The sequence below is a fragment of the Hetaerina americana genome, unplaced genomic scaffold (genome assembly GCF_022747635.1).
Source record: "Hetaerina americana unplaced genomic scaffold, ioHetAmer1.1.p SCAF_10, whole genome shotgun sequence".
Lineage (NCBI taxonomy): Eukaryota > Metazoa > Arthropoda > Insecta > Odonata > Calopterygidae > Hetaerina > Hetaerina americana.
In genome coordinates this window covers 569,226-594,775 of record NW_027286070.1, presented here as the reverse complement: position 1 = coordinate 594,775, position 25,550 = coordinate 569,226, and positions in this window count along the sequence as shown.

Sequence of the window (25,550 nt, the reverse complement as noted above, 5' to 3'; positions counted from 1 at the left end):
AAAGGGTTTTTGCTTTACGCCCACATTAATTTCTCCTATTCACTGGTGCTTTCAAATAAACTAGGAACGATTAAAGAGAGGTGGAAAGATTATTTAAAGGAACTAACTTTATAGTGAAGGTATTAGCTCAGCAAGCTTAAGCAAAGGAAGAGTTTTTATGGACTAATTCATAGCATTGACGGGGGAAGAATTTGGCCAGAAGACTCCGTCAGTTAAATGTTATTTTCCATTCGAAAAACCACAGAAAGGTGGAAATTTCTTGATTTTTCACATAGCCAAAGTTTTACGCAGCATTATCAAAAAAAGATGCAGAGGAGATCAAGATTTAGTACCTCTCGAGTCTCACGCTTTTGTGGACGTATGCAGGGTTATATTCATAAGGTGCAGCGCTCAAATCTGCACAAATGAAACTTTTGTTTTAAAGCAAATGTATTTAAAAAAATACAAATGAAATTGAAAACCCTTTTACATTCAAGCAGTTTTATCTTTCAAGAGTAACATCACTCAAGGTAACCCCCTTCAGCTACAATGACTGCCTGCAATCTTGTCCTGAATCGATCGCACGCGCTCTTTAAAACAGCGCTGTTCACATCCGTGAATGCTGCTACGATAGCAGTGCATAGAGATGCAACATTAGGGTGCCTCGTCTTATTGGTGACCCTTCGACTACGCTACAAATATAATAGTCGAGGGGTTCAAGTCCGGACTATGCGGGGGCCAGAACTCTGACCAGACCATGTCAATGTTATCTGAGAGCCAGCTTTGGACCAAATTACTCATATGAGCTAGTGCACCGTCTTGTTGAAAGACATATTGTCCCACCGAGGTGACAGTTGCCATCTACGGTTTTACGAAATTCTTCGAAATTTGTAGAAAGACTTAGTTTGTGATAATTTGTCCCTTTTCAAAGAAATGTGGTGGCATGATATCACTCTCACTGAACACAACACCAAGGGCATGAACACAAGTCGGGAATTTTGTTCGAGCAACAATCGAGATGTTCTCGGGGTCGTGGGTGAACCTGCGATCATTTCTGTGGTTGATCTTTGTGTCAATGGTGAAAATTTTTTCTTCAGAAAAAATTTGATTCATCCCGCAGCTTCATTGTTTTAGAAAATGCAATAGCAGGTTGCAGCGAGCAAACCGCTTTGTTCTGGCAGCCTCAGACAGCATTTGTTGCACCTTTATTGCGCACGAAATGTATCGCAGGTCTTCCTCTGCCATCCGACTCATTGTTCGCTCGCTGACATTCAATACTGTCGCCAATTTCCTCAGCAATCGCCCCGGGTCCTCTGAAATCAGGGCCTAAGCCTTCTCGACAACTACTGCAGTTCGTGACACGCGTTTCCTCGAATATTTCCTCGCCGGATGGGCGAAACCTTTCCCAGACTTCTCCTGGACTGGGCGAACGCCCAGCGCGAACACTTTCGATAATACTATAACTCTTCGATTGTACTCCGAACTTGGACGTAACATCTCAGCCATTTTGAGTTTATGACTGTTTACTGGATACCAATATCTTTCAAGAACCCCAACCGTGACTCCCAATTGAGCTACGATATGGTGGGAAATTCAAATTGAAATTTGTCCGGGGATAACCGCCGCACCCTGTATGTCTACGAGACATGTTTGAAAGGAATGGCCGTTTTCATATGTTGAGACATTAGCGGATCAGAAGAAAGTTTAACGCCTGCTGTGCTATCTATTGATCAATTTTGAAGCCGCTGAAGGGTCCGTTTTGATATATGCCCGATGAATTTGCCTTTCAGTGAATGCAGATGACAAATTTCGCGAAAAATCCCTGCTCCCGCCAGTTAGCGAAGTACATCCTGTGATTCGAGTTTTGTACGCAAAAGAGTCATGAGCTACCCAGATTTCCCGGGAGTTGTGCATAGTTTATGGATCTACAGTAATGAGGGACGAAATGGTGTCGACGCTTCAAAAGTGGCCGCACACAAATTGTTATGATTAACGGCAGTGTCTGGCCTAGGATTCACACCGATGAAATCGTTCAAAAAATGGACCCAGAACTGCAGTCGGAACGATAATTGAAGATTAATGATCTGGCTGATAAATTTCCAGAAATAATATTGAACGTCGGGTGTTCTTGGACTTTTTAGTCACCCACTTTAGAGTCCCGACCTTGCGCGATTCTTTTCTCTTTTTGCACTTGATACAGTGGGTTGGTGGACGATGGTTTGGAGACGAAAAGGAACTCAAAATCCCATTGCCAACTGGTTCAATTCCCAGGCGCCAAACTTCTATACTGAGGGATTAGAAAAGCTGGTGCAGCGTTACGGCAAGTGCTTAAAAATGCACGGCTAATGAAGTGAGGTTGCAGAAAACTGAAACTGTCAATAAAAACTTTTTCTAACAAATTTGTGTTTTATGCACAATCGGCCAATACTTTTCAAATTTCCCTCGTAGAAGGCTAACACGTGTCAAGTAACTTCGGTAATCGGGATATAAATATAATTATTATATTGCGCTTTATCTCATTGGGACTTCATTTACTTTTCATGATTTAAAATTTTGCGGAGTTTTCCTGTTGGGCGTAATATGTACGGAAATAAAAAAACGAAAATAATAGTTTTGAGCAGTAAAACTATTAGACTTTCAAATTAATTATAAGCAATTTGTCTTGGATTGCAAATATTCTTCACCCCTCTAAATATTATAGACTGGTGACCTCATACTTCCGGTTACATGCCCTCGTGGTGGTTTCCTGAATATGATATAGATGTTGATTCCTACAAATTACGCCTCAGATTAATTTTTGAAGCCTTCCATTCTTCTGAACACACCGCAACATCTTGCCCTCGTCATTTTCCTCTTCTAACCCTTTCGTATTCATACTCTCTTTTAACCCTTTAGAAACTTTCAAAAGGTCATCTTTTAAAGATTTCGCCAAAGTTTTCAAACCTGTCAGTGTTGTCAATAACGCGCTTTACTATCGAGCCAAAGAGAAAGTTCTAGCGTATAAAGAGTGAGCTAAAATATTGGAACGGAGTATGTTACGCAAAATTGCAAATTCAAATGTGACGTGGATTTCTGCCTTTAAACCAGTTCCTTCATCTTCATAACCACTATGCATAACGTCAAAAGCATTGCTGCTGGTATCTGAAAATCAATTGGTAGTTAATTTGAAAACATATCCCAAATATTTGACTCAAAGAATCGGAAACATCGTTTTTGAAAATGTCTATTTGGACTCAGCATACCCTGCCGTAAACGTGCGGAGTAAAATTTTTCCTTAAAAGGGACGCTGTTTTATAAAGACATCACTTGTTAGAATCGCCACGTGTTGAGAAGAGTCAAAACAGTACGTTGCTCGGGATACAGAGAATGGTGTTTGGTATACAGGGTTCGTCCGGAAAATAAGTGTACTGAGCTCAGGAAAAAAAATTTATTACACTTTTACATATCTTAAGCTAATATTCCTCAAAATAGGACCCTTGTGAGTCGAAACACTTGTTCCAGCGGCGTTCCCATTCCTGGAACGCTCCCGCGAAGGCATCATCGGGAACCTCTCGAAGACACGTCGTCACGGCCTCTTTGACGGCGTCTTAAGTCCCGTATCGCGTTCCTTTCAAACTCCGCTTTATCTTCGGGAACAGAAAGAAGTCCGGTGGTGCCAAGTCCGGGCTGTAGGGCGGGTGCGGCAGCGTTGCCACGCCGTGCTTGGCCAAGAAGTCCGACACGACAAGCGCGGTGTGAGACGGCGCATTGTCGTGATGCAGCCACCAGATGTTTTTGATCGCTGGCCGGACGCGGGCGACTCGTGCACTATTGTTTTTGGCACATTACACTGCTCTGCGATCATCCAAACACTAAGACGACGATCAGAGTTCAGTACATTGCGAACTTTTCGCACATTATCGTCGGTGAGTGTCGTTGATGGGCGTCCAGGCCGTGGTTCGTCGTCGACCTCTTCTCTGCCCTCCACGAACATCTTGTGCCACCGAAAGATCATGTTTCTGGACATGGCTCACTCCCCGTAAGCCTGGTTAATCATACCGACAGTTTTGGTAGACGATTTCCCAAGCTTTACCGCAAATTTGATGGAATAACGCTGCTCCAAAAACTTCGGCATCGCGTTCCGTGACGTGGGTCGAGCGTGGAGGTTCGAGTTAACAGAGCTCCTCACTACACCACAGCTCAGAGCCGACTGCTTTTTTCAGCGTCGCTTGCCAACATACCCCCCTCCAATCGCAGCTCGTCAGAGCGGTGCTGGGCGCGCCTGGAGCGGCGGGAAAAAATCAGTACACTTATTTTCCGGACGAACCCTGTACGTTTGGTGTTTCGTTTTTAGAAAACAAGAGAATAAATTTAAATGATGATTTGCTAAACATTGTGAATCTTAACGAGAAAAGCATCTTTAAAATAAGTAAGTACTGCTTAGTGCCGCATTGCACCAGCATATTTCTTCTAGTTAAGACAAGGTTTTTCTTAACGTTGCAATGGAAGGAAGAGCAGTACTCAACTGGAGCGCAGTTATGTTAAAATATGGAAACAAACGCTTTTTAAAAGATCTGTAACTTTGATAACAATAATATTATTATAAGTGCAATTATTTTGTTTAATAAACAATAGCTATAAAATATTCTCGTAAAATATTTCGAAGGTATTTTGTTGCTAGCAAATACTTGTAAGATAAAATGCCGTGTGGGGGTATCGAACTAATAATCAGCCGTTTCGAGTTACGAGAATTATGAGGAATATTCTTCTGTTCGACATACATCTAATTCTGGCCAATTTATTTGTATTTGTAAGGAAATTTACTATCCTCTAATTATGCACTGAGAACAAATATTAATCACATTCCCCTTTCACCGTTGTACACTGAGTGCCTGTCGTTCCATGTACCACTTTTTGGAATTCAACTAAAGCTTCAAGCCCCCTCCTTAAAGTCCGTCCCCTTTTTAAAGGGTCAGTGAGAGCAATTCACATGGATGGGATTCTCTCTGGGGAGACTTATTAGCAATTCATTATAGATATTGAATTGTAGAACGTAATTTGAGACTCTTTGACAAATCTCTTCTCCCAGCAATTAACGATTCGTAGCTAAGCAAACTAAAGAGAGATTTAGATTTTAAATGATTTTATAGTCAGGGGACTGAATAGACTGTTGGTAATTAAAGTGACAAGATTTGATGCATGCTCTCAAAAATATAACCGTTTTACGTACTTTCGAGAACCAAATATTCACTATTTAAGAACAAGATATGTCGCAACCATTTGCATTTGATAATTTTCTAGTAAACAAATATCTAAAAAGATGAAAGAGGCTATCAGCTAAAAAATAACTACTTTCGAAAGGTCGGTTTTTATTAACAGGGCCTCGTTTTTATCCGTACGCCTCTTAAAATAAATGAAGTGTCCCTAACCATTTTTAATCTCATCTGCTTCATCCTAGTACATTGGAGCGATGCGTATTTAGAAGAGGGTGGCAAAATTAGATACAGCGTTCACATTATGCATGAAGAAGACTTGAAAATATGGAGAGATTAACTAATATGGGAGAGAGAAGATGGAGATTGTTAAGCGTTTTTTCTGAAGATTTCCCTCCGGGGGAGTCAGGTAGCTTGTAATACGTTCAGGGAGCTCGAAAAAAAAACCGCCGTTAATTGGTGGATTGACTTGAGTGAGGTGCAATGTTAACGTGATCTTTAGGAGCCCTCGAGGTGAGGCGTATTGCGGGTTTCGGCCTACCCGCCCCCGACCTCTCCCCCACACCCCCCCAGGCCCCCGCCACCACTACCACCCTTCAGAGCTCCGTTGGTCGCGCGTGTGGCTTGGTTGTGCGCACTGCATGTGGGAGCCCTCATTCGCCCGCCTCCCCTTTTAATAACTCACTCCAGCCCTCTTAAATCCTCGGACGTCTGAAGGGCCGGAGATGAAGGGCCGGGGCCCGCCTATCCCTACTCTCCTCCCCCCACACCAAACCCCGTCTCCATCTCCTCCCTCGTCCTCCATCTCCGTCCCTGCACGCTCGGCCAACCGCAAGGCCGTTAATCAGAGACGTCCCGGCGATACTTAAAAATAGGTGGAGCCGGTTCCTCGCTAAGTCTCTTACTGTGGGAGCTCAGGAGGGAGTACGTGACACGGGGTGGTGGGTCGAGAAGAGAGGCGGTTTCAGGAGGTTACAAAAGGTTTGCGGGGATGATGCTCTTTTCCTTTTTCCCATCTACCTTCACATTTAAGGAGAAAAAAAGAGAGAGAGAGGAGAATTCGGGAGAGCATTGCGTTGAAAATAATCTTGCCGAGAGTGTGGCACTACGTGAAATACTGCGAAAGCGAACGACGGAAAATGGACGATGCCGAATGACATGGGATGTATGGGAAATAATCGAGAAGACATCATCAACCCAGCGGGTCGAGCACTTCTTCTGGAAAAACTTGAAAAATTCATTGGTATTGAGAGGAAATGAGGACGGAGACGAAATTCCTAGCATAAGGGAGAGAGAAATTTGCCTATGAGATTAGAGGCCATGGAACGTGGTAATTGAAGGTAGACCCCTCATAAAATGGAGGAGAAATACTCAGGAAGAGGGACAGCATTGAGAAAAATAGAAGGAAGAAAGTACTGATCTGCATATTGCACTAAATAGTAGTATCATCGTGCAAAGATCAAGATTATTTTAATAAAATTCCACTAGACGCATATTTTCCCATTTCAGCCACCGTAGGAGCATGTGGCAGTGGAGTTTTATATGGTTTCTATATAATTTAAAAATTTCATTGGGGGTGAGGAAAGGATTTTGAGTAGAAGGATTGGACCACACAAGCATTTTCTGTTTAATAGTCATGTTTTCGCACGCTGGATGGTATCGTTTGTCAACTCTACCTCCCTGCAATCAGTGGTCATCTACTTAGCTACTTGAGGGACTCATTTTCAAAGGGCACTCATTGTTCAATCTGTCACTCCCTGGCTAGCATGGAGGCAATTGAGTGCAAGTCCATGTTAACCGGGCATCAAATGTGTCAATGTTGTCCTGAGATCCACTGCCGATGACATTCGATTCGCGGCATTGCCTTAAGAAGTGAAGGCCAGAGCTCTGTCATGAGCAATATCCTGTACCATAAAGCGGAGTGGGGGGCGTGACCGTTCAGTGGATAGAGCGCTAGGCTCATAAAAAATGGATCCGGGTTCGATTCCAGGAGAAATCTCTGGGCATTGTCTGCTTCACCCAAGCTGTGTTATTTTTTTGACCAGATCTTCCTATAAAACCAGATGCGGAAGAAGGAAATAAACTAACACCCCTCTACCCTAATGTATGAATTTCACCCGCCGTATAGGGCTCAGTAAAATTTTATCCCTTCCCTTGCCCATCGAAACAACCTTATGGCGCAGAAAAATCGATTTTTACTATAAATTAATCTTTCCTTGTGAATTTTTCTTGGAAACAGGCATTAAGGTGTTGACCTATTTGATTATTAATTTAGGAAAAGCGTGATATTTATTGGGTTATTATCACGTTGGGTTAAACACGCATAGAATTTTGTAATGCCAGGGTTTACTAAAAACCTAACCTAAGCCGGTAGACCAATGCTAATAATAATGTCTACCAGTTTAAAAGTGCGAGAAAGAGACTTTCTATGTTTCGAATTGGGGCAAATTTGTTGAGGAAAGAATGTAATAATTCACTAATGATCGCCGAGTTTTGTTTTTTTATGAATCAATTAACCTGATGTTAGTAAGCAAATAACTCGCCGGTTCCTAATTTACCGTCGTGTTTTAAATTTTCACAAAAGAATAGAATTTTGTTCAAATTATTTAGCTATAATATAAACGTAAACATCTGATCATCCAATTCAATATATACTAATTTTTTATTTTGCCATTTGCTTTGCTGTCTCTTATATTCTGTATCACATACTTAATGTATATAACATGAATTATTTTTGTTATCTTTGGAATTAAAATAATAAAATAAAATTATCAACATTTTTCCTCTACTCTCTTCACCGATACACCTTAAGCACTGTTGTACAATTGCCTTTCAAATATATTGTATTTACAATGTATTTCAAAGGGCTCGCAAATGGTGCCATACTATTGATTATCTGAATAGCTCATAATGTTTCAATTCAAAATCTGGTAATGCAAACGAGTGTGAAAATTCAAGTATAGCCATACATTCGCAAAAATGACAAAATTACAAATCGATAATCTCCAGCGATTGGATTCAAAGAATTCTCCTCTCTCTCCTGATTAAGTTACGGTAAAAATATAAAATGTGATCTTGCCACATGTAATATGATCTTTTTGATGATCTTCTTCCTCGAAATGTTCATGGTTGTTTTCCTAATACCTTGTACCGCACGCCCTAACCGTCACACGTGGTGTATTGTGCGGATGAAAATGTGCATAAATTCTGTATGACTGATTTTTTTTCAGCAAGCTCGTAGTGTTTCGTGTAAGGAAAATTGTGTGCAGCTGCTGGGCACACATCGTTACTCTAAACGTTCCCTTTCCCCGTCGAGAAAATAAATCAAACGACAAGATAAATGCTCACTTTCAATGTTTGGCCTTAACCAAGGCTCTGCACATTAGTGGACCTCTTGTTGGCTCTTGGTTGAAAGTAGTGTGGCATTCCAACGATCCCTTCCTTTTTTACGTGAATCTCTTCTCTTTTGATTTCTCTGGCAACCGTGATTTCATTCTTATAAATCCGCGTGTGCTCTCTGCAAACTACCCGACGATGAATGGCTTGGGGCCTACGCAGGGTGCTAAAAATGTGTAAACGATGAAAGAAACACATTTAAAAAAAACAGAATTCAATCCATCACAATCAAGCGTTACAGCTAAACAAAATAACAAAGTGTTTCCTCTCTCCCCTTTTTCAAATCCCTGAATGCCACTTCCCGTCCCTTTCCTCTCTGCTCCGCCCTTTAAAACCTAACGTTTCTTCTCTTTAAGTGCCGGAGACATTTTAATCGGGGCTCTTTCTTCTCTTTTCAGGGTCAGTGGGAACTTGTGGCATCTCTCTGCTTCTCATTCGGTGAGTGCGACTGTGTTTCGGACGCACGGCGAGCAGAATAAAAAGCGGAAATGGAGCCTAGAGGCATGTCGCAGGGCAGAGGTAAGGAAGAGGGAGGGGTGTGAGGGAGATAAGGGGTGGGGTGTGTGGAGGGGGGTCAAGAGAAATGCGTAGGACGTGCTCGATAAGTGTAAGGGTGGGAGGGAGGACAATTTACACCCTCATACAGAGCACGACCCTGGCACTCGTTTCGTTTATCAATTATGGGTGGTTTTTACTCTTGAATTGGGATAGCCCGCGAGATATTCCAAATATGTCGTCAAGTATCTCTCTAAATAGGTACTAATATCTATTCTAAGGAAGTGTCACAAACTGCGCTTTCTGTACGATTTTTTCAAAAATGACTACTTCTAATGTTTTTGTTTAACAGGGAGTGATATTATGAATGCTAAACTCGTCAGTTAGAGTTTAAGTCCAAGCATAAGGGAAAACTTATTTTTTTAAAAGTATTATTAGACAGAGGAATGCAATATTGTTGTTTATTGTGGAAAAATATATCCTACTTTGCTTCATGATTGAGTGAGATTGTTTTATAATCGACCTTAGGTTAACCACCGGCAAGGAAATATTTTAAACGTGTAATTCTGGTTAATAACAACTCAATGTCCATCAAATGAAAGAGAGAACGTCAATTTCCGCAGAATTCATTCGGTTTGCTGCAACGCGTTTCATCGATATGAGGCATCATTAGGAATGTATCGCGGTGAAACTCGTTGGACCAAATCACATGAATACATGGGAAAGGACATTTTCTCTTTCATTTTAATTGACACAAAACTTTCCACGAAGTGAAGCCTGACCCTGGAAGGTCTATAATTCAATGTGTTTTTAATGATTCAGGAGGACTGAGAAATTAGAATCAATGGTGAGAAAGTACGAATCGAGGGCCGAAGGCTTCCCAAAAAAACTAATTTCAAAGTTCGACGAAAGAAGAGAGCGTGAGAATCTATAAACAATATCACTCTTCATAAATGAACAGTAGTTGCTTGAGTGACATCCCATAGTCACCTTTCCTGAAACTGGATTTTTTTTTCTTTTTAAAACGCGTTAAAATTTTTTCACATCGTTATTATTATTTCAATTAGAATCCTACCCATTTGAGTCTTTCTTGATAATTCCTCTTAAGAATTTCGTAACGTTACGTAACATAAAAATAACCGTATCCTTGGGTACCGATGGTCGCTCAGTTGTGTGGATTGTGGTGGCTCCAGCTTAATTACATGACACACCACGACTAAAAAAACTCATTTATTTCACAGAGTTTACGTTAAATTGAAATGGGTTTAATATTAAATTAGTTCATGATATGAGATTGTGTTATTGGAAACACATTCTTAAAAGTCCATTCCTGATGCCTGGCCCACTCGTTTCCAGTAGTAACTAGATGGTTTCCCTTTTTTCGGCCACAGCACCCCGCACTTGTGTGACTAATATGAACTACCAATCCAGTGTCCTAGAATTCAATGCGTTAACTGGTTAACTGATATAGGGAAAATAAATTGGAATTTTCTTTGAATTCCAGAAAAAGTCGCTAGGTATTTTGACTGCAGAACAAGGTAAAACATCCTAACCAAACCATTTCCTTGATTTGTTTCATTTTTTAAGGCCCGAATAAAGTATGCCTCAAAATGTTTTATGATTTCCGTTTAAATATATGATACACGTTGGAAAATATCCCTAGTTGGCACAGCAACTTTTGATTTCGTATTTGCTTAGCAAGAAACCGTTTTAAGAAGTGCGGTATTGGTGATTAAATTTGTCCTTACATTCAAAGGAACATATCTTGAGATTCCTGCAAAATGGCTTCGTCTTAGATCATATTAGGAACATTCAACTATTTTAAATAATTACCTATATCTTTGAGTACTGCATTGCCTCCTTTGCTGTCATGTATTTTGTCACACATATTCTTCTCTTCCTAAAACTTTTAAAAATCATTATTTTAAGTATCTTTTCGACCAAATACCACTAATCTCCCTCTCTCTCGCACGGTTTCTTCTTCTTAAGTAAGTTATGCCTTTTGAATATTTTGTTTGGTGGCTCATCCGTCATCTATTCTTTGAACTTGATTAAAAGAATTTTACCGTACTCTTTCATGCTTGAGTAATTATTTTTAATACATTTTCATTGCATTTCGGTTTTGTTCCTGCAAAATTATTCCTCATCATACCTTCGCTGTTATAACCAGAAAGATTCCTTGAAAATGAGCCCATTTTAATCTTTTCATATTTTCTACTACTCATATCATGCACATATATTCTACCAAGCGTAAAGGAACTAAAATATTATTACAGTTATTCTGTCATTTAGCCTCTCTCCTCGATCTCTCGCCTGATTCCCAACCACGAAAACTTGTTTGCCTATTAGACACATTCACTCACAATTTCATTCTCTCCGGCGAGAAAATGGTCGGGAACTGTTTTCTGGCATTCCTAGTTGCGATGTTGTTCGGTGTCAAGGCTTCCTTTTTTTTAGTTTTTGCGGTAGGTACTTAAGGTCCATTGTCCATTTTCCGAATGGGCGGTTGGGTGTCGCGCTTGGCCCCGGCGAACTCCTTTCCCATCGCCAGGAGTGGGCGTAACCCCCGGTGCGGGGAGGCCCATGGAGGGAAGGGGCCCAGGTGTATCCAGGTCGACGCCTTGCGGAGGCATTGCGGGCGTTAATTACCGCCGCCACCCCTGGATCTCGAGGATAATTGGGGAAAAGACCGCCATCGGCCCTCACGGCGCCCTCCCTCTCTAATTCAACAGAGGATCAGCGCGCGGCCATCTAGCTGCGGGGCGGGGAAAGGGGTGGGGGACCGCGGGCCGATCTGGGCTAATGCTGATGTATACGCGCCATTACGGTAAAGAGCGTTATTTCTTAACAAAGATGAACGCGGGGTTTTTTAAATTTATTTCCGGTGCCATATCTTTTTTTTTCGTTCCTAATTTCGTGAAATAACCATTCCCGGCCGGCCATCACCCGCGCCGAACATAAATATCAATCGCGCTATTCCGCCGAGAGAACTAAATACTACTCCGTCCCCTCTACCCTCTCGCCTACCCCCGCTATTCGCTTTCTCCACCCTCTTCCCCATCCGTATCGTCCCGCCCACCCTCATATCGCTCGCTCCGACGAGGTGCGGTCATGCGTGGCGGGATTCGCTTTGTTGTTCTTTGGGAGAGAGGGGGTGGGAAGGGCGCGTAATTTTGCACCAAAAAAAATCGCGTAGGTATTCAACTGGTTAAACCAAGTAGAAGAGATATATTGATGGTAGCTATGGCGACGATCGTCGCAATTACTACGGCCAAGCGGATGGAATGATGATTGTTTTTTGCACCCCTCGCCAACAATGGAAGACTGGGGAATAGCCGGGAAGGGATAGATAGATGGGTTACATTGCTTCAATGCACTTCGGTGTGTTCCGCATTTTTGCTCGACTGTTCTGCGAGGCCCACGCGTTGGGAGCGGCGGTTTCCTTTTTATCAGTGTCTCATGCCCCTCGAGAAGTATCCTCAGTGCCGATTGTTTCTTCCTCTTTGCCAAGATGGACCCCTTTTTGCCCAGGGTGGGCAATCTCTTCCCAATCAGAACCCTCACGTCTTCTGACGGTACCTAACACTTACCTGAATAGTCAGCTATCTAGGTGATTTCTGTGACTTTTTGTGGTTCACTATTATAACATATATAGATTGACTAAACATTAGTTCCACCTATTTTGAAGTATTCACATAAACTTATAACACACAAATTATGAATAGATTAAAGTTGTTGTGTCGGTAAGGTTAAAATCTGGTACAAATATAATTGAATATATGGATGACACACTAATAATTTAATAATACACGAATTAAATGATAGTTCATTGATGTGGAGGCAGTTAACACCACTGTGTGCTGCAATATATATTATGTGATATTTTTAATAGTAATGAACGATTATTCAACGAAATTTCATTTAATTGGCTAGTCAGATGTTCCACTGCGACTTTTACTTATTCACATATATTCAATGGAATAGAAACTATGTATGCAAAAACTCTGTGCGCTAAACCAGCGCTGTTAAAAGTTTTTTAACTACAAAACTAATCCTGAATGAATACTTTATAAAAGGGATGATCGATGCAAACTCTTTTGAACACACAGAGATTTAATTTATAGCTATTTTGAAGCGAGTGACCTTAATATCCGACTCAACTAGTAGTCGTATATATTCTCTATATTTCAAATTTATCGATGTGGTCACCGCTTTAAATGAAAAACGTTGCTATTCCTCACACTATTGGATGGGTTTCGACATCTATTCCATAGGTATAAGTCAAACGCCCTGAGGTAAATGTATCACGGTGTTGAGAAATCTAATCAACGTTTAACTTCGCTCCTGTGAAATCATTCATTACTACATTTTTTTAACCAACGGAAGGCTTTTTGTAGGAAGGACGAAATTTCATAGAGAATGATTTTCACATCATCAAGCCTAATTATTTCTGCTTCTCCTTATTTAAGGACGTTGCTACCCTGCAAGGAAACGTATTAGATTCGGGTGATATTTCAGTTTGAATTAATAAGAAATATTTCCGGAATTTATTAGAGAATTTAAATTATGTACCACCAATTAATTAAATTAAAATATGTCGTTTTTAAAGCAGCTGTACTGGAGTACTTCGCATTTCTATTTTCAGAACATGCGATATATTTCCAGGCCCTTCTAAACTATTTGAAAGCCTATATATGTTCTAGGTCTCTTAGAAATAAATACTAGTTCGGTAACGTAAAAAACTAACTTTGAAGGATTGAATATTTTGCAAGAATGATTAAGTGTGGTTTGATGTGTTCTTTGGCGTGTGCTTTTGGTGACAGGGAAAGTAAACGCCATGGCCGAAAATTGACGAGGTATGTCGCCTTATTTCACGTAGATATACTCCCGCGTTCCCTCCAGACACTCCCGAGTTTAGAAACCGCTGAGAGTATCAAATGTAAGGACGATGGTGAAGGGTGGACTGGAGGACGTGTCGGGGGGAGGGGAGGAAGAGAAAAAGGCAGCGTGGATTTGAGCGTGTTAAAGAGGACGTGGTGAGGAAGAGCAGTTATCAAAGTTGTCACTTTCGTTTTTAACTCTGCGACTTATTGGAAACTGCCATCACGCAAGAGAACAGAGGAGAAACAGTTTTGAAGGCATGAAGGAGAATAAATTGTAATGAATACGAATTAGTGAGACTCTTAATAAATGGTAAGCTGAGTATTATATTACGAGGGGTCATATTCATTTGATTGAGCAATAAATATAATTAGGAAATGCCTGAGTGCATTAGTTTTAGTAATATAAAGAGAACTAAAGTTGGGGAAATAGTTGATAGGGATTTTTCAATAAGGACGTTAAATATACATGAAGTTGTCACTGAGTGTAGCTTTTAATTATTCATTGCCCTCGTCTACGAGGGTTATAAAAATTAAACTTTGGTAGATAGGAATGGAAATAATGATTTATATTGAAAAGGTGGGGGAATGAGGATGAGAGAAGACCAGAAAAAATTGCTGTGGGAAATTGGCGAAAATGGGGAAACACGGAAAAAGTTTACAAACTGCATATGAGAGGCAATAATATTTCGATAAGGCTTTTGTCAAAGTGGACCTTTCGGGAAATTTCTGCACAATGAGGAAAGAAATAAGCGTGTTGGCTGGTGACATGGGTGGATATAAATAATGTACAAGGTTTGTAAAATGTATCGGTGACAATTTTTCCTGACGTGTGCTAGAAGTGCTGAATTCAGACCGTCGGTTGATTGTGCGCATTATTACAGAAAATTTGGAAATGCCATAGACCTGCGCTGAACACTTGCAATGGGTTTTAAAGAATGACCAATAGTGGATTCGACTGTCTGCTTCCGAAGGCTTACTGCAGAAGAAGGCCCCGACTTTTTCGACAGTTCCGACTTGACACCTGCCAACTATTCCCCATTCCCATGAGTGAAATCCTCCCTCAAAGGACACCACCATGAGACCTTAGGTGCTATTAAAGAAACTTGCATGTGTACCCTTAAGAACCTTCCGGAACCCTCGGAGTCTTCAGGGTCATGGAAAAACCGCTGGATTAAGTGCGTCGACGCCCATAGGACGTACTTTAAAGAACTTCGAGGCATTGCAGCAACATCTGGCATAAATCTACTTTTACGAAACATTTTCCGATATTTTTCATGCACATTTTTGAATTAACTACAAGTGGAAGTAGAAATATGAATTAGGTTTTTATACCGCTAAGTCTCAAAACGGTTAAATCTAACTTATTAGCTGAACTGTGCAAATGGATTCAATAAGTGTGTAAATAATAAAAAGCTTTCGCTCCTAAACTACGCCCCTCCCCCATATTTTCCTCCCACAGCGTATACTGCGACTGTTTAGGGTAACCGAAAGATTGCCTTCTGCAGTCACGGTAGTCGGAGGCTGTGAGGATGTCCCCGGGTGAATCAATTTCATTCGATTTCGACATGGGCGAGTAATCTTCCGACGAAGTGGATTGGGAAGGATAGACGGAGAGGGAGGGAGGGAGGGGGTTTGAGTGGATCATTTTGGGGGGTTCTAGGAGGGGGAGATGAACGGGGAGAGTGAAAGTCGAAAGTAATTGACAAGACGAGTGGGGGATTGAGGAGTAGGGATTTAGTTGGATCGGAGGCCACGCGAGGAGAAAAAAATAGCAGGAGTGAACCGCGGCTTGCGATCCCACGCACCTGTTGTCGTTTATTAATTCCATCACCACTCTCCCCGCCCGTCGTTCCCCGTCTCCCGGCGTGCTTCTATTTTGGGGGTACAGGGGATGGAACCGTGGATGAAGTCTGAGGCGGGCCTAGCGGACGGCACCGTTAAATCCTTCCCCAAACCCCACCTCGCTTACTGCGTCGTAGGAGACTGATTGATCCACTCCCTACCTCCTCCCCCACGGTAATCTCCCTATTTCCCCACAAACTCTCCCCTCTCGCTTCGAGTACACGCTTATGGTCAACAAGTATAAGCGCGCACACAAATACCTGAATCGTGCATATGTAGGGTGACACGAAACTCCCGCAACCCCTTCCTGCATGGTTAGCACCCTTTCCGCCGATCCAACCGTTCGCTGTTCCTCGTGCGTTGCATTCTTTGAACTCAAGTGACGCGTCTTTGAATTTTTAACTTGCGTAGTAATGCTGTTTTTCATGGTAGTCCATCACATCAAGGCGGTCCCAAAGTACAATTTTGTCCTAGGTTTTGCGTGAAATTCCTTACCCTTATATCAAGTCATTCTTAAGTTCTTCACCCCTTCATATTGCCTTAATAGTCCATTCTCTCCATTTCTCTTCACCTCTTGCGTATTAACCTCCGAACTATCAGGGAATCAAAATCTCACTACCTTTCAATGTTATCTTCGCCCATTTTGGCTTCATTCTTCAGATTTTATCTGGCAACTTCCTCTTATCTTATCTTACTTTACCTCGCTCAGCATATTGAAAACTTCTTTTGCTAGTGTTCCTCTCCTTCCAACTTTGATAATCCTCTTACCTTATCTTCTTCTTCTTACCTACTACTTGAGAGTTTCAAATATCGTGATCCTACGCGCTGATAATGAATCTGTTACAGTGGTACACACATACACATTACGATACAAGTATGTGGTTTACAATGTACAATTTCACATTAATTATTTCTTTTCTAAAATATCAATTGTCCTGTAGCATTGAAAAACGGACGTCAGATGGTTTCCATGCAGGTAAATCTGGAATATGAATATATCAACCTAATTTTATGTTAATGGCCAAATACCCTTTCGATTCCTGTCAAGCTTAATCCATTAAGTCATATTTATAGATTGAAAGGGACCGTATACGTGTATTTTCTTATTTAAGTGTAAATACAGATCAGGAATGAAGTCTTTCAGTTCATTCTTCCAAGAATTGGTTCATTTCTTGAACAATCTCCGATACATGCACATACGAATTTATAATTTTAATTGAATGTTAGCTATTATCAGCAGTAATTAACTGGGTTAAGAAATTAATATCTACCTTATTTAACCTTTATAAAGAGAGAAAGTGAGCTTGAAGAAACTTTGATAAATGGCCGAAAAGAGAATATTAATAAAATATTTAGTTAAAGAGTTATTTCAATTATTATAATTGATTGTAGTAGAAGCGTCCTTCTGTAGGTATTTGATAAAGCGAGACACTTCACCCTACTCTGCTCATTAAGGCTAATTAACGAGACACAATGTCCTGAGACCTCATTCTAGATTTTACAATAACCCATTCTTCAGCTCTGTATATTTTTTACTTTCCTTAAATCTCTTCAAAATATTTCCTCTTTTCCACCCTCCATGTATCCTTCCTTGCATTCTCTATACAAGGGAGATAAAATCCCATTTCCTTCTCCTGCAATCACTTGCCCTTCTTTAAATCAGTCCCAGCAGCTTTCTCCCCTTGTCATTACACGAGTTTTATCGTTTACTTATACTTACGATGAATTTTGATCCTTTTAATACAATTTGCACCAGCGTAATTCGCATTTATTATCCATCTTATTGTACCATCTGCCCTCAAAATTTGATTTCCAAACCCCTGTACAGTCTCTCTAACCTTCTTGTCTCAATTTTCTATTAAGGGTATTTTTCCATGTGAATAATTTCAGAAATAGAAATGGAAATCACTAAATTCTTTCCGGAAAATATAATTTGTATTGATATATGACAATGACCGTAGAAAGGGTGAATTCAAAATTAAAATTTATTTTGTTGTTGCAAAGAAGCTACAAATCATAAAAATGAAAGTGTAAAAATATAATTATGGAAAGAAAAGGAAACAATACGTTTCTTCTGGGATAAACCTCATATATAATATGTAAAGAGCATTAGAGAGTGCACCTAGGAAACTTGCTAACAATGATCAAAAAAAAATTAGAGAAATTCACATATTAATGTAAAAAAATATTTAGAAAGAATATGAATATGCGCCACACAATAGGTACTAAATCGGCCATGGCAATACCTGGAGATACAAAAATCAAGGTAAAACCTATATTAATTCAATAGAATCTTGTTAAGTGGAAAAAATTATCCCGACGTAAAATTATGAAATAAGTATTCCTAACCAAAAATAACATTTGCAGTGTGTAAAACTTGGTATTTTCCATGCGCACGATTCTAGTGAAGTTTTAAAAGCTTTTCCAACTGGTTATGGTGCCGTGGACGGCCGAAACTGAAACCCTTAATCGGTGGAAAACTAGCAAAGACATCACTTGGATAGTTTCAGTATACTCTTGACCAATGGTATGTTTACGAGGACCGATTTTTTTCCTATGTTTAAATTGTTTTAATGAGTTTAATTGGTAGTGATTATAATATCAAACTTCACTCCGTACCTTCTCAAAATTCAGAAGACTTATAATTTGAATTACGTCTGCCAATACCATATTTCACCGTGGGCTAAGGAATATCTAAAGCCCTTAAGTGGCATTTACTATGGAATCCATTGGAGTCCATTTCACGCGGAATCAAAAGTAGAAGACAGCAGAGGTCCTAATATTGTGTGATCGCAGATGGAGGGTACAGCTAATGCTTCAGTCTCCCTTCACTGTTCCGTCCTCTTTGGAAGCCTCTCAGGCCTAATTATTGTGGAAATTGACCGACAGTGCAGGCCATTCGGGCTAATGGAGATTGACGTGGGTGTGATTTGGGTTCCGGTATCATTTTCAAGAGTAAAATAAGGGTGAAGAGATACCCGAAGTCGGTGTTGCTTCTTAACAAAAAGAGACGTATGGAGCTTGAACGCCCCATAGTATGGACATTGTACTGAGCTTGATTCTTTCCCCAGAACCTACGGTTTCATCTAAAATCCGATCTACTTTGATGTCGTGTTTGAAAGAAAAAGTTCTTTTTGCGAAAGAAAGCTCTATATTATTTTCAGAAGAATCTTCGTTTCATACCGTTTCATTAATTCAAATAATATAATTTCTTCTGTTTGACATAATATCATTTTTAAACATCGGGCATGATGAGTAGTTTTTAACTTGTTATTTGTTTTCATTTTCTCGGGAAATATCTCAATTTTGGTAGCTCATTTATTTCCACATCGCTCCGCTGATATCTCCTCATTCAGAATGAAATGATTACCGCTATTCTATTTGCTTTCCCAGCCCAGGGTACTTCAGTGATTGGCGACCAATAGGTTGGTAGAAGCTGTAATTGAAGTTAATAGACGAGTGGATTTTCAAAGATTTATTTACAGTACTAAGAAGGCCATCTTAACAAATTTTAGATACACCCGTTCTCTCAGTGCCACCCTCTATTATAAATGAACATTTTCCTTGCTGATATAGATGCTCACTAATTCTTATTTAGTACTTTTCGCTGAACTGATCCTCGTATATAGAGTAGATAGGGTGTAATTTATAAGGTGAACAGTATCAATTTATCGCAAAATCATCCGTCAATTAGGCTGTTGAGGGCGATCCGGTTACTGCGTCAAGTCGGCTACATAATCCCCATTCTACGCATTCAAAAGATTTCCTAACATATAGGCCTGATACTAGCTATAAGGATAAAAGTGGTAGCTCGAAACTATTGAATTAAAATATGATTGTAATAGTTTCATTGAAATGAAAAACGTCTAATTAAAATGCGCCACCTTACCCATGATCGACCGAAAGGGCACGTGGTTAGGAGGCGGCAAAACAAACGATTCCAACGACATCCGTTATACACATTATTATACTGTTATTTGCAACTCATCTGACTGCGCAAAAATGAAAATTAAGGAAACCCATCAAACAGCGGCGGTTTCACATTCGATACAGTCACCAACTACCAGTTACTATTTTACCAATGCAGAACGGAAAATTCACAGATGCATTAATTCTTCACCTTTATCTACAGGAAACCCCACCACCCGGTCCAACGGCACTTGGTGGAGAAGGTTAAAACACCAATCATGAAATGAGTTGAGGAGAAATGTCACTTACATGTTACAAACTATAAATGCCAGTGCCCTCCCATTTCTGTCATATTGTTTCCTTTTTATGCTGTTGTCACCAATGGTGCGAAGAAAAAACGAATACTTGAATCTGTCTATGCGTCAGTCTTTCCCTCTTATTTTGTGGCCTTTTTCTGTCCTGCCAATGTAAAAACACATAATCGAACTATATCCCGTACGCCCAATTCAGCGCCACATATTTGGTGTCTTTACAGTAGGTATAAATTCGGCTCTCATTCATCGTATACCCAATAGCTCATATCTCAGATCTTTTGGTAAATGTTGGACGCTTTTTGTTCCCTATTGTGATTTTTTCATGCGTCCAGCCGCTGGTCTGTGTACTTTGTTCGATTCAGTATTCATTATTTGTTAGAATAGATCCCATATGCTCGCTCCATACTCAATGTGGATCCTTAACAAAGAAAACTCGACGTCATCTTCACATTTCCATCACTACATTGCCCAACTATATGTTTGATATATGCCAGCTGCTTTAGGGCCCCCTTCAAACAGATCACATTTTATATCATATGTGAAAGAAAAATATTTTAATGCTCATCATTATGACCGACGTAAAAAATATTAATAGATGAATAATGGTATTTTCAGCACCAAAATAATATCTCTATAGTTGCTGGTAATTGTTTCCGAAAAATCTTTCCTTCGACATTAGTTTCCATTAAATCAGTACTTTTGACGCGATGTTTGACCGAAAAAGTAGTATGTTTCCTTTCGCTCCCTCCACGCGGCGTAATGGGAGTTAGAAATTATGACCATTATTCGTAACCTGCTGCAACAAGGAAGATCGTCCTCTCTTCCGAAGCACTTTCCTTGGCCTGCATCCTGTGGGATACGTGTCCCGCGTTACGTACATGTTAAGATGATACATAATCTAAAGGGAACACATTTAATGAATAAGCATGCAAATGCGATCTCTATTTTCGTTCTCATTGACAGTAGGTTAACATTTTTTCTTTTTGTGAAGATGGATGAGTTTCAATCAAATGAAAACCGAACAACCAGTCAGCGCTCTAACATGGGCATAACCCAATCAATCACTGCGTGCGCCTGTGATTTGTCACTATGCAGCTCGCCTACCACAGCGATGACAGTATCGATACATAAAAAGCTAGCTTTCAGCAGTGTAATTGCGGGTGTTTTGTTTTCATTTGACTGCCCCTCGCATTACGATATAGATATTAAAAAAAAGATCGACTCATGTTTCCTTTCTCATTAGTTAGGACACTTTGAATGGGAGTCCAGTAATCACTTTGATTAATCACTGTCCTATGTATTCATATTGCTTTCAAAAATGTATTAATTTTAAAGCCGGACTCCTGTAATACATTATATTTGAGTTTTCTCCTTGTAATGTAATAATAATTAATTCTCCAGGAATGTTATGTTTAATATTGTATCGAAATGATCTGCAAAAATTTAACCGACCCATAAGACACCAAGGATAACTCCATCTCTTGATATAAAAAATAAAATCTTAAATAGTTGCATTTATTTTTTAATTAGTACCGCCCATTTTAAAAGCAGATAAGAAGAATAACCCAGATAAAATACTCAGAGATATGATAAGATTACCCCAAATTTGAGAATCAAAGAGGGGGAGAGAGAAATGCTCAAACACTAAAAGCAATTATACCATCCTAAAACTTAGGATAAAAAATGACAACGTTTTAAAGAGAATATATGTGGAAACAATTGAATATCAAGTTGATAGCAAAGAATAAGTTACATCATAAAGTCGAAGTCCATATTTACTCCCTCAGGTTTGGTGAGTCAACCCCGTGAAGAATTCTCCATTATTTTATTCAGTAACGGAAGAATGATCCCAATCTAACAACTGCAAAAAAAAATCATCACCAATTAACATGATCAGGTAAAAATCAGCGTAAGATATGGAAAACCTACATAGGAATCCTCTGGATACCAACTGCCTTCAGGATTACTATACATTTTTTGATAAATACCATTCATTCTTGATTAATTCTGGAACCGATCGATTCTTTCCTAGCCTGTGGTAAATTAAATGCCAAGGGCGTACTCGAACGAATGACTTTTTGGTAAGGAGCACAAACCTCCGAAGCATATGCAATATGAACTCTAATGAAAGATATTTGCAGATGTTAATTCCATCTTTTTCATTTTATGTTATATATTTAATTCTGTTTTACAAATATTTGTCTCATAAAAATTGTTTTATTAATCCTCTGACGGAAAAACGTATTTAATTACCTTATCCGGCAAAAATATGTCTCTATTATCCGATTTATTTATTTCATAATTTTACTGACTTCATAACATGAGTTGATTGTAGAAATAAAACCCGATTGTAGACAAAATTCTCAAGGGTGTTCCACAAGCCTGGCACTTTTTTAGGGGATCTCGAAAGCACTGCTCTCAAAGAACTGCCCTATGAGTATATTGCATAACTTTCAATGGATTTCAGTTTTCAAACGTTTGTTTGTTTAATGTTTGTTAATGGTGTCAAATTTTTTATAATATAATTTGTCAATTTTTAATATAAGTACTTCAATAAACTGATCAAAATTATCATGTCTATTAAAATTTCGTTTTTATATTTTGTCAATTTTTCATTTAGGGATATCATATTAACTTATTGAATAAAAACCTGGCGACATTCGGCTACACCACTTTCCTCACTTAAAGTGTTTCCAGTTAAATAAAAAGGTTACTAATTTTTCTCACACCATGTATTTTATAAAGAAAACTTCCAGAACCAGTTACTCTTTCCTGAATCTGATACTTGGAGGTGAATTTTTATTTGTGGGTGACGATGATACATCCCTTCTTTTCATAGGTATCTACAATAATCATTGAAACTCCCGGAAGTGTCACCTATAAAACGGTACACTATTTTAGCCCAGTCCAGCCATTTGATTGCTAGGATACCTTAGTTGAACCAGAGGGGGGCCGGAGGACAGAGGCACGTGTACATGTACACGTATCCTCACGAAAGAGGAAAAATGAGCGAATGGCTCCGTTGGTGGGAGCGTGTTTCGTGGGGGACTTGTAGGTGGGTGAGGGGGAGAGTAGAGGAGGAGCATTGGGAGGGAAGGACGGTTTTCCATCCAAGGGCAACTTATGCCCACCCCATACCGCCACCCACCGGTACACTGAAATAGGGCGGTAAAAGGGTGGTGATACCGTGCGGTTAATGAAGGTTGGCACGAAAGAAGAGGCTAGATAAGTTGGATATCCACGACGGAAAACCTGAAGTGTGTATGTATATAGGTGTGTGTATATATATATATATATATATATATATATATATATATATATATATATATATATATATATATATACACACATACACACATATATACACTGTGTGTATATATATTATATATATATATATATATATATATATATATATATACACACATACACATACACACATATTTAACGCTTGTCCACGAGAAAAAGAATAAAGGGAAAGGGGTGTTTTTTTCAGCTTTCATATGTATTTCCGCCCCGTCCTTATCCTCCGGACAGGATTTTCTTAGAGATAAGTGTGGCAGAGATTGATGCGGGCGAGAATGATGATCCGGACAAGGGGTTGAAGAGCGGATGGGGTTTTGGGGGAAGGAAAAGGGTGAGGGAGGGCCTTCTCAAAGAGCAGTTGGCTGGACTTGGGGGAGGTGGGGATGGCCGGAGGAGGTAAGAAAAGATACGGGAGGGAGGAGAATGGCCGCAACGTGGAGAAAGTGGAGATAAAATCATGCGAGAACAGAGGCGCAGGTACGCGCGCCCCTTTCGTCCTCTTGCGAGGAGGGTACCGTGGAGAAATGAAAGAAGGTGTTAGCAAAAGGGGAGAAGGGGTTGAATCCTCCCGGTCCCTCCCACCCTTCCACACCCAGCCATTTCTCCTTCCCTCTCTCCATTTCTCTTTGTCTCTCTTTATTCCTTTCTCTCCCTATTCTTCTCAACCTCCCCCCCCTTCGTCCTTCTCATCTTTTTCCCCCGTTTTATGTTCGGTGCTGAAGGGGGAGGCTCCTTGTGGTAAAAAATTGAGGAGAAAAATCTCTTTGTCTCTCTTTTCCTGCGACAGTCCTCAGCTCCTTTCTCTTTGAAAAACCTGGGAGGGCTCGGGGACACTAATTTTGTCTTCCTCCAATGCGCTATAATGAGACAGCGTAGAAATTTGTTCGTCCGTAAGGCTGATGAAAGCTAATTAAACCAGTTTACCATTGCAAAAGCATTTTCTTAATATTTGGAAAAGAGGTCAATAAAGTAAAACTACTTTTATTAACTGGATGTCTTAATGAATGTTTTTCCTTTATAAGATTATAATTAATTGCATATCTAGAATTTTACTCTAACGTGTGTAGATTTTCGGTACACGCTAAGGTAACTAACAGCATTTATCGGTTGGCGGTATATACATTGCTTATCCTTATCGTAATACTAGGCTTTTTATTGAGAGGGCTTTGTCTCGTCGATTGTGAGTGACCATAGGAGAATGTATTGAAAACCTGATGCTAAAAATGGAGTCGAATCAAATACCAATCGAAATATCATTATGATTGCTTCATTTAGACCATAAATTACTGAATATTGAAATGAAATTGAATTACTGACTTTTTAATTCCACTCACTATATAAAAAAAGGCCCAGGTTTCGACGTTGAACGTCAGGTGATGATGACGACGATCTGACAATGACATTCAACGTCTATATTATTTAACGTGGATATTTGTAATTACAGAGTCAATCATTTCATTTCATTTTCATATGTTATGAAAATCCCATTAAGCCCCGCCGGAAACAACAAATAATAAAAAATGATTTTACTGAATATAAATCTTACTTTTCTGCCTGAACCAAATTTTCTTTATTTGTTAAACTAAATCTCATGGTTGCTAAAAAGTAAATTTAATCGGAACTAAACAATAGTTGATGCCTACAAATGGATTATGCGTGACGCTTCTCCATCTGCCGGATGTCATCTAACTTGCATGCGTGTAGTCTGTAGTGCTACGAAACACATCCATTCATATTTCCCCGCAATATTTATAACCTAGAGATTCATTTTGGATTACATACTACAGCGGATTCAAAAAAGATGAATTATAGTATATATTTATGTACATTTGGAATAATAAATCATTTTATTTTACCTGGAAAATGGCTTTTAAAATTTAATTAAGAAAAGGGGAGCGCCTCCACTAGTGAAAATGACCTCGAGAATAAGGAAAATTACTAAGTTTTTGTAAGAGTATTTTTCCAGGTATTGGTGAAACTAATATACTACTACTATCATATTGGTGACCCACTTTTGGGATATTTATCGAGTACTAAAGTACAGACAAAATTGGTTTCCAGTAATGAGTGCTAATTGCCAAACTGGGAACTGACGTAAAAGATTGCTGCTTGGATAACGTGTCGCAAGGTCGCAGAGTAAACGAAGGATGAATGAGTTAAGGGAAAACTCCAAGCGTCCGGGTAGTCACCTCAGAAAAAGGATTCTACCGATTGAGTGTCATCTTTCTCCCGATTCT